Source organism: Daktulosphaira vitifoliae, unplaced genomic scaffold, assembly GCF_025091365.1.
Source record: "Daktulosphaira vitifoliae isolate Bord-2020 unplaced genomic scaffold, ASM2509136v1 Scaffold_5, whole genome shotgun sequence".
NCBI classification, from domain to species: Eukaryota; Metazoa; Arthropoda; class Insecta; order Hemiptera; family Phylloxeridae; genus Daktulosphaira; species Daktulosphaira vitifoliae.
The window spans coordinates 5,785,646-5,796,742 of NW_026099576.1; positions in this window are offsets into that span (position 1 = coordinate 5,785,646).

The window sequence follows — 11,097 nt, forward strand, 5'->3', positions numbered from 1 at the left end:
GCGTGTTTTGATTGGCTCCACACTGTACACGCATATTCTCCAGTTGACAAATATAGGGTCATACCGGTTGTACTCATGGCGTGAGGTCGAACTCCCCATTGGCTTCCAGGGAGTTTTCTAAGTAAGTTGTTCCTTGCTTGCACTTTCATTTTAGTTTTGGAACAGTGCTCCTTAAATGTCAAGGTCCTATCTAGGGTGACGCCTAGGTACACGGGCTAGTCAGTGTTCTGCAATAGTTTTCCTATCCATTCTATATTAAGGTGTTTCTTGGCGTCACGGTTCATAGGTGGAAGCAACATACCTGTGTTTTGTTGGGGTTTGGTTTTAGTTGATTACTGTCATAATAATTGGTCATGACTTTAAGTGCATTTGTTAATTTTTTTTCCATATTATCGAAGGTTGTATCTTGAGCCGTGATTATAATTAAGTACAATATAATAGGTTATTTATTTAATTAGGTACAGAAGAGCTAAATTATTCAAATTGTATAACAAGGAATGGGATTAGGACTTAACTCGCCACTAGTAGTGATTTTATTTATAATATTTATACGATTTAACTTATCTTGATAACTGCTGGAATTAAATAAATACTTAATAATGTATATTACGATGAATTAAATTTTTATTGTTGAATAATATGTCCTAAAATAATCGTCAAAAATATTTGATTCTTGGTAATTTTCTGTTTTTATTTTTTTTCTACTAAAATTTCAAAAACTTTGTTATATGATAAAACATAAATTAAATCAATTTTTTTGATACTAGCCCCCCACATAAATAAATATTTTATTCAGTTAATTGAAATTATTATTTTAAACAATTATTTTAAATTCTAGGTTAAAAATAATCAATTAGAATTTGTATGATTGATTAGTTCAATAAATTATACTGCAATATATAATAATCTATACTACCACTATTATGCCTATTTAAAAATTTATAAAAAATATCCATAAAAAGAAAGTTGCAAAAATAATTTTTTTTTTTTAATATTTATTTAATGCTTATTTAAACGGATTACTTTGTTATATAAATATTAATTCGATGGTTTTTAATTCCAATTATTTAATTTCAAATAATTTGTTATACAATGTAGTTTTAATGACTTTTCATTTCATGGTATTGTCTAATTTGTATATTGTAATATAATATCCTACTGGCTCAATTGAATACGCTGTTTACATAATATATATTGTAAGGCTTAGTAGGTATTCAATAAGTCACATTTTGAATACAATGAATATATACAAATTTCATAAAAATGCTAGCCAGTACATTTTTAACAATCTGGCATTTATACTCATAGAAACAAAATAATACCTATATTAATAACAACTCTATACAGTTTGTTTGTTGTTATTATTAAATTTTCATTTGTGTAAATTTCTTTTGTTTTAAACTTCCAAATAAAAAAATTTATAATAATAATATTATTTTCGAAAAGTGTGTATAATTTTTATGCCTACCTAAATTTCTTTACTGTAATAGTATAAAAAAGTGTTTTATATTTTGGTTATTTTGTAAAAGTTAATATTTATGAAAAAAATAATGAAACTAGGTAATATGTTTTGAATTTTGATCGGGATAAATATTAATTTTTATTTATAGAGATATTTGTTTTACAACTTTATATTCAACAATTACTCTCAGGACCGGATTAAAATCATGGTATAAGGACTTAACGACTTGTCTCTAAAAAAAAAAATTTAGTTAGTCTTTTACAATTAATTTTTATTTTCTCCTTTATATGCTTGTCGATCAAGTAGTGATTTCTGAGAGTAAATTTGACGTTTTAATACTTTGGAAAATATATGTAAATCCGGCAAAACTAATAACTACATTTTACAATACCGACATATCATACAAGTAAATGTGTATCTGGTATAAAAGTGAGTAAATATCATTTATAATAAGATCTTTTATGTTTTTTGTTTGTTAGATTTAAGGAGTTCGCTCAAAGTTTCTAAAAGTTTTAATTTGTATATATTTTTATCTCTTTAATTTCATATTTTTTGGTGATAATTTTGATGAGCGTTTCAGTTGTAATGTAATGGCTTCATTGTCAATGGGAAGGTACGCTACATAATTTTGATGGTAAGGCTTGACTATGAAATGTCTTAATTTTATCGTACGATTTCGTTAAAATTACTAGGATTTAAAACTGCATTAAATGTACTTGAGGCATTAGATTCACGCATTAGCTATACGCACTAAGTATAGTTATACCGGAAAATGTGGTAATTTTGAAATTGACCTACTTGTTAAATAGTTATTAGTTGCAAAATAAATAGAGGACTGTAAAATACATTTAAAACCAAATTTATACTATTTTACGGTACACTATACGTTATTAACTATTCTCTATTAAAAGACGAGAAATATATACATTTAATCACATATTATTGTAGAGTTTTTAAATCAAACGTTTATTTCCTTTATAAAAATTTTAACTTTTCAATAGTTTCTACGAAAGTTAGAGTCTTATCCTTAATATATATATATATATTGAAAAAATGAAATATAAGACAACATGTCACTACAATGTCGCTACAAAATGGTGTGATTTAATTTATTTTTTTTCTCCACAGATATATATATATATATATAGTTTTTTTTTGTTTAAATAATTTACCATGCTTTAGCATAAGTTTTACAAGTGTTTTTTGGCTTCAATGGCAAGCTGAGAAGAGATTAATTTTACCATGGTGTTTTTATTTTTTTGTTTCTGTCTCCCATCTTGCTTAGCTCTCAATAAACCGATTGTTTCAACGACACGTCAAAAGATTACAAATCGTATATAGTTGAAGACATTATACTCAAAAATTGAAAAAATTCCCTTGTTTCCTGTAAATGTTGTAAATCAAAAAATGATTATTCATATAATCGGTAAATTTCGACATTTTTAAACTTTTTAATTGAAACTACTGTAACTTTTTGAAAAATAAATAAATTCAATATAATGTTTAGTACAATTACATAATTATCTCAATTTCGTCAAAAATGCACTTCACTCTTTTTTATATTCAATCATTGCAATAAAATCACTTTTTAATCAATTATTTCATATTCAATGAAAAACAAATTATTCTTTATTTAAATATTTCAAACACTATAACATTCATTAATCTACTATTATTTTTACAATTTATGAATTTTGATAATTATTTTTGATAATTTTATGTGAACTGTTATTCAATAAATTTTATTCACTATTAATCAGCTAGACCTAGGTGAATAAAAAACTGACATATCGTCTTTCCATTTATTCTCTAAGGGTTTCTTCGATGGGTGAATTCCCGAAATAATTACCGATTTGAGTATTTTGAGCAATCGGTGTTACATTGTGAGAATGCATAACAAATTTGTTTTTTAATATTTTGAAATAAGGCATAAATGAGGTGTATTTAATTTTCGCTTGAATAATAATGACAACTTCACGCACGGCATTGATGGGTGAGTAAAATTTATGAAAATATTTTTTTACATTTTAAGCTTGTACATTTTAAGGTATCATACCAAAGTTTTTCAAACATCTCATATTTAATTTTTTCCGTCTGATAGTGTGCATATTTTTCAGTGTTTTGTCAAGATGATGTCTACATTTTAAGTAATCCAGGCTGACTAAATAGTGTGATTATATACTATACGCCTTAAATCAAGTTCACGATTTGACACTAATGCGTCAAGTATAAAAATGAACATCAAGAATTGTAATTTGTATAAAAAAGAGACTTGATGACGGATTAGTATCATATATTAAAAATATTTTAACATTGTGACACTGGCGAAACATGCAACTTAACATAATACATCAGTATTAGTATCATCTTTTTTTTAACTAAATTCATTATAGCTATAGACTATTTCCATAAATTATTCAGTCAGTATTAATATTTTTTTTCTCTCTCTCCATATTTATAGGTTTAGGGGAGCTTTGTTCAAATCGTTCTACTCATAGATCAATGTCAATTTGTTTTATAAAGATATAAAACCTTGATAAAATATTACTCACATATGATAATATTATTTATAGGTTACTCAGCCAAAAGAATTAAAGTTGATATACAAAAATTGTGCATAATCACATTTTGCATTGTAAAATTTTTTTTCTTAGTAATTTATTCCTAAATATACTATAAATTATTAAAAGACTGAATACTACTACTTGAAAAATTAATTTTTAGATTTAAATAATAGAATTACAGAAATTGATTTAGCTTTTGGAACGATCCAAAAATTCCTTCTAAGAGTTAAACACTATATAGTAGTGATTTTAATATTATAATATCACCATGATAGTATTCTTTTAAAAATAATATTATAAATATGTTTCTACAACGTTATTATTATTATAATGTTATAAAAATGTATAGATGCATTTATACATGTTTAAACTATGCAACATATCCACTGTGCTGGGATTTTTTTTTAAACACTGATCCAAATGGCATTTAATTAGAGTATACTAAATGAAATAAGCTTTAATTTAGTATGCAAATTTTTAACAAATTACGGAAGGTCTGACAATTTCTAACCCATATCAAAATAAAGTGAAGTTAAATGTATTAAAAAAAAAAAATTCCTGATGATGATTGTTGTATTACAGGAAATCGGCCACCAAAGCAAAAAAATAACGTTATTTTCAATTAAGCAAATAAACCGGTAAGCATTTGAAATTCGATTGAAATTTTAAATCATAGAAATTGTTGTAAAGTTAAAACTATATAAATTATGAAATTTAACGGGTTAGTATCGAAGCGTTTTATATCATAGCGATTTTAATCACTGTCAGTTATCATCTATCAACTGGGTTTTTTAAATTTAAATTAATGTACGAGTTAAACACTTTTTTTTTTGATATATAATAATTAAAGTATGATTGACTTTATTTTTAAATAATTATTTCAGATTTTCATGGAAATAGTTTTTTTTGGCTATCGCATGGCCTAGTTATCCTAAAAAAATTAATAAGTGTATCAAAATATAAAGTAATCGCTGATTTTTAATCCGAGAAAGTGTATTATTACTCTTTGTTAAAAAGAACACTCAAATTAGTTGTGTCACACTTAAATTTTGTTGAGAGTGATCTATTGTACAATTAAATGTTTATCAAGTATTTTTAATTTTCATGATAAATTTCATTTTAAGATTCTATTACGTTTGAATAATTTAGATCAATCAGAAAAATGATGTAACATTTTTTTCAAGATTTTTAAAAGACTACTCCTCAAATTCAGTTTTTTAATTTAAATGTTAAAAAAAGCTATTTTAAGTTATTTTTTACTATTCGAATCTAATAATATATAAACGTTAATGACCAATGCATTATGCCTATGACAACATGATGATTTTAAGTTTTCTATAAACAAAAAACCCAGTTGTTCATGGAATTCCATGTTTTTAAATGTAATGTAAACGCCTGCCATTTTTAAAAGTGTCCATTTTCCTTTACATTATCCAGACAAAATGCGACCGTAGATTTCCATAAGTGGTTTTTGTATGAGATTATCGTAGTCTGTTGAATCCCAAGCGTACTTAGCATTTCGGTTTCCGGAAGTTAACGATTGCCGCATTAAAATTTACTAGTTTAGTAATTGCGCAATGCACCACCGTTGTCAAGTGAATGACCACCACTATATGATCCTTACACTTCAATAACTATTAAGTAAGGTCAGTACATTTGCCTCAGTAATGCATTAAAAAAAATTTGTCCTTAACTGCCTTTTTCTTCTATTGTAATATATTGAACCTTTGTGTGGAAAATAATGGACATTTTTAACAAATTTGGTTCTTGAATTATGTAAAATTAATTTAATGAAAATAATTAACTTTTCATACATCGTTAAGCTAAATGGTTTCTTCTGAGCTTATATCGTAGCTAAAAATAAAGTTATTATAATTATTTGAACAAAAAATCCAAGATATTCAGATAAATATAGTAATTTAAATTTCTTTTCTAAAACTAAATGGTTTTTTTTTACAAAGTTAAAAATAATATGACTTAAGAGAACTAAATATATTTATAACAGTAACTGACAAATAACTTTGCTCTGGGAGGGGACGAAAAATTTTAAAAAAAAAAGGATATCGTGAGTATTGTAATACCATAACCCAGAGATTTTTATTCATTATAAATATATCAGTATTTTATTGAGGACTATTGTATGTACATAAAGGGCTATATTCTTATTAAGTCTATTTCAAATCTTTGATTTAATTTAGATTAATACCCGTTAAATTTACCTTAACTTTTATAATAACCAAAACTTCAATTTAAATAATTTAGTAGTTTTTTTTTTATATTAAATATGCTCAAAAACTTTATAATTGAAATATAAAGATTCTAAAATGTATAATTCAAAAATTGCACAAACATTTTAAAAATATCAAAAAGGGTATGATTAATGTGGAGATCTATCCTCCTAAACTACTCCTCCAATTTAACCATCACTGATTTATAATGTATCAATGAGTGCTCGGATGTTATTTTTTATAAACAAAAAAGGGTAAAATTATAGGGAAACAAATGGAGGCCAGCGCCCCAGAGACCATTTCAGAATTATTTTAATATTAAAATTATTATTTTTAATATTTTTTAAATCGTACTAATTTTATTTTTTATATATTACCTATGAGAAATACTCAGAAAATCTATTTAGTCAAACTTAAGAATTTTTCAGGACTTTTTTTTAACAAAAAAATATTTTAAACTATAATAAGGCTAAACACATCCGAAATAATAAATGGAATAGCCTAATTTCACCCTCTAATTAGTTCTATTTTTTTTTTAAATTTTCATAGTTCAGCATTTGATTTTCAAGTATTTTTTTAAAACTTTGTTTTTCAGTATTCATGATTTAATGTAACACTAAATTGATGATTGTGTTTTACCTTTAGTTGGAATTAAATATTAAAACTAACTGACGCTGTAGTTACTAATATTAGATTAAACATTTATTCTTATAAAAATTGATTGCTTCAACCAGTATTATTTACGTAATTAATTTTTGTATACTATTTTTAGGACAAGTATAACCACACCGAGAACTTTAACGCACGTTATTCTGAATTTAAAGGTGTTGTTTGTTATAAAGTATCGATTTATGCGTTATTATAATTGAAACAATAAACAATGCTATGTTTCAATAATTACATAAATATTATATTGTAGTCAAGTGTTATTTAATATCGTAACAAGTTAAGTACGAATTGATGTTGTTTTAAAATTTAACAATAAGTAAAAAAGAATTAAATTATTTTGAGTTTGAAATTGAAAATACTCAGTAAACTTCTGTTAGACTGCGGGAATTAATATTTTATGACTTCATATTAATTTAATTTTTATTCGAAACCTTTGAAATATTGTTTTCAACTAGAAGTACTTAACGAATGGTCTCAACCGCATATTTTATCCAGCAAGACGTTGACTAATTGGTAACATCCGAAGAAAGCGTTTTCGGACGCAAAATGAAATCAATTCGGAGTCTGGTCAAGCGAAATTTTTTATGCGTTGTGAATTATTATTTAGGTCGAGTGGTGTTTTTACTTATTATCTATGAATATGTGCGCTTTGCATAGGACGTATCATAGAACCATCCGTATCCTGTTAGATCTTTTCTTTGTCGTCAATACGTTGCATTCAGCGTGTACAGAATATATGTATAATTATTTTTTTAGTTGGGCTAAACATGTAGAATCATCGTGGGATGAGACCGTCAAGTGTTCGGGACCGTTGCCAGCCTTGTGACCGACGAAAAGTGAAGTGAAGAAAAACAAAAAAGATTTGAGCTTTGTCTTGTGCGATTGTCGGTCTCGTGTATTTGCTTTGTACATTGATCAGCACGTTTGGAGCGCACGACAATACTTACACGATGATTATAGTGAACTAATAAATGGTCGTTGGACACCGATATTTTACTATTATCTCATAAAACTCATGTCGGCACAATGGAGAGAAAGTATTTTTATTTTACTCTTTCGCTGCTGTTCATCTATTGTTTGATTTTTTCGAATCATTCTAACACCCACAAATATGGCCATGACTGAGTGTAGAAAAAGTTTAAATAACATCTATGCTTTTCTTGTATTTTATAATTGTCAAGTTCACGGGCGTTTCGATCGTTTCATTTGAATGACAAACATTACAAATATAATCGCTAATTATAAATCCTTGTAATTTTATAATAATATTTCAAGAATAATATTTGGCACCAGCTTCCTTAAATATTTGTTTTTAATTGCCTACAAATTACCTAGTGTCATAAAAATAATTTACATCCATAAAAAATGTAATTTAATGCTAACTAAAAGAATACATAGAAAAAAAATTTAATTATATTAAATAATTCGGTCGATTAAAACTTTGTTGGAGAAACTATGATAATTTAATTGAAATTACTAATAGATATAGTTACACCTGATTGTAGTTGGATAAATTATATATAATTTAATTTTAGATATATTACTAGGCTCTATCATCGTGGATTAAAATAATCAGTGTTGAACTGACAAAAAAGAAGGTAAAATGTTATTTCTTAGGTTTTTAGCCGTCCTTATACAATTTTAACATTTTTATTTAGATGTACATATCTAAGAAAATTAGTTTGCTACTTCATTAAATTTTACAGTGAACGAGGCACATCTATTAAACACTATGTGGCAATAATTTTTTACTATGCGTCGCTAATACCACTTACTTTAAACGTTACAATATTCTCAGACTATACAATTTTAGTTCTCGTATAATGTAAATATAATCATATTTCCATATTAATCGCGTTATTTAGTTGGAGTAACTATTTAAATGGTTACCCCAAATATATAGTTTTCTCATGGAGTAATTTTGTTCAAAATCACTTGGAACCGTGATAGGCATCTCAGTACATTTCAATATGCTGTAATAACTATTTTTTTATTACGTTTTGCCTAGCAACTATAATATGGCGAATATTCTATAACTCTTATAAATCTAATTATTATTTTACCAAGACACGATAAAACAATATTTACGGATGCATAGTAAATCTCAATTATGCACCAACAAACGGCAGTAGGTTAATATTTAATGGCATTTATTCCAATTAGTAATTGTGATACCGAAAGTCTTGTAAATATGTCGCTTTATATTGTATAGAATTGATTGGACGATTGTGCGGTTGATCCTCGTTAAAATAAGAAATTTGAAACCGCGTTTACAAGTACTTTAAAGTGTATAATGACGACGTGTCGGCCACAGCGGCTGCAGTAGTGTTACTAATTTATATTAAAAGTGTTACAATTAACTACAGAAAAACGTTCAACCGAATAAAATCGCTTTTAGTCATCTCGAAAACGTTTCGACCCATTTTTAAGTGAAGGACAAAATCATCGTCTCTGTCATACAAACATGCCTTTGAGTGCATTTTACTAATCATCTCATGAATATTAGTGCAAAAATCACATATGTGTATTGTGAATACCGTGCGGCATATTTGCGCCAACACTGAAATATATTACGAGAGTCAGTGACTTGAATGTTTTGTCATGAAATTCCTTTCTCTTTCCCTTTTGCTCTTGTATAAACACTATTTTTATTGTGTCGGATCATATTCCGACAGAACGTGCTCTGAATCATGTATGTTTATTATTCTTTTTTTTGTTACAAGGTACATTGCCATCATCATAAAATCGTTAATATGATTGATTTCGGAGACCTATCGCCGCGTCGTGTTGTGGGCTCAACATTTAACACGCTAATAATGAATATTGTGTCATTGTACATATTTATCAATGGAATAATTTCTTAAAGGTTATCGACGCACGTAATAACAAATGAACTCATATAACCACTTTTTAATTAATCAAAGTACAATTTGTTTTAATTCACTTTCACGACAAATGAATTACAAAAGCAATCATACAGGATTTACAGGGTTCGACACCAGCTTTGGACCAGTATTTTGGTAGTTAATATAATGGGTCTGTTTATTTGTATCTCAGAGTATTAATGAACCGCACACTACTCCCGCCTTGTTATAAAAATGATAATACCGTTTAGAATAGTCCAAAGTTGTTTTGGATCAGCCATTTCCTTAGACAGATCATTTCATAGTTTGTAAGTTGGTTAAACATTTGTGTTTCCATTTAAAAACTAAATTTGAATGAAAAAGAGGAGGGATAGGACCAATTGTTTTCTGAAAATTATAGAACTTAAAATACTATTAACTTTTGAAAAGAAAATATGATATTACGACTTATATTTTTCATAGTTAAACAATCACATGCATATTTAAAATAATCAAATGTACGATCGAGAATTATTTTAATGTAATCCTAAAGTACTTTTAAATAAAAACAATTGCTTACATTTTATTGTGTTGAATATTTAGTATTGTAAATGTATAATATTACACATCTAATAGATCTTATACTTACATAAAGAAATTATAATGTCTTTAAATAGTTAAAATTCTTGATTGAAAATGTTTAAGTGTAAAACGGTTTAAAGTATTTAAACAAAATGTTTAAATATTTAATACTTTTATTTGCCAGTGTATTTTTATTAATTTATTTTTTTTATGGATTGGGAAAAAATCTAAGTTAAAGATTTATGTGCATATACGAGTATTTATTAATTTTATTATATTTATATTTAATGTACTATTAATTCAATTAAAATCAGTTCTAAGAAATATATTTAATGAAAGTTTAGAGATTCATGTTTTATTTTACTTATTTTGTTTTGACGTGGGAAGTTCAATAACTTACACATGAATTTATTAAGTTTCTAGTGCTAATATATAGAGAAAACAGACTCTTCTCGTAATAACAATCGTGTTTATTCAAAAGTAATATTGTTTTTCTTATCTTTAAGTACCATTAAGATTATAATAATATGTTAAATTACAGTGGAAAGTCCTTAAGTGTCTGGACTGTTAACTAGTAGGTGCACCTTTCCATATTAGTAGTCGTAAGAAGTTTGCTTATAACGATGTTACCATATTAAGCTTATATATAAGTTCATAGTCCAGTTATGCGTTTTACTTATTTGAATATTGTAATTAAAAATAATTATATTCAATAATATTATAGTTTGCCTATACATATCATTTCATTA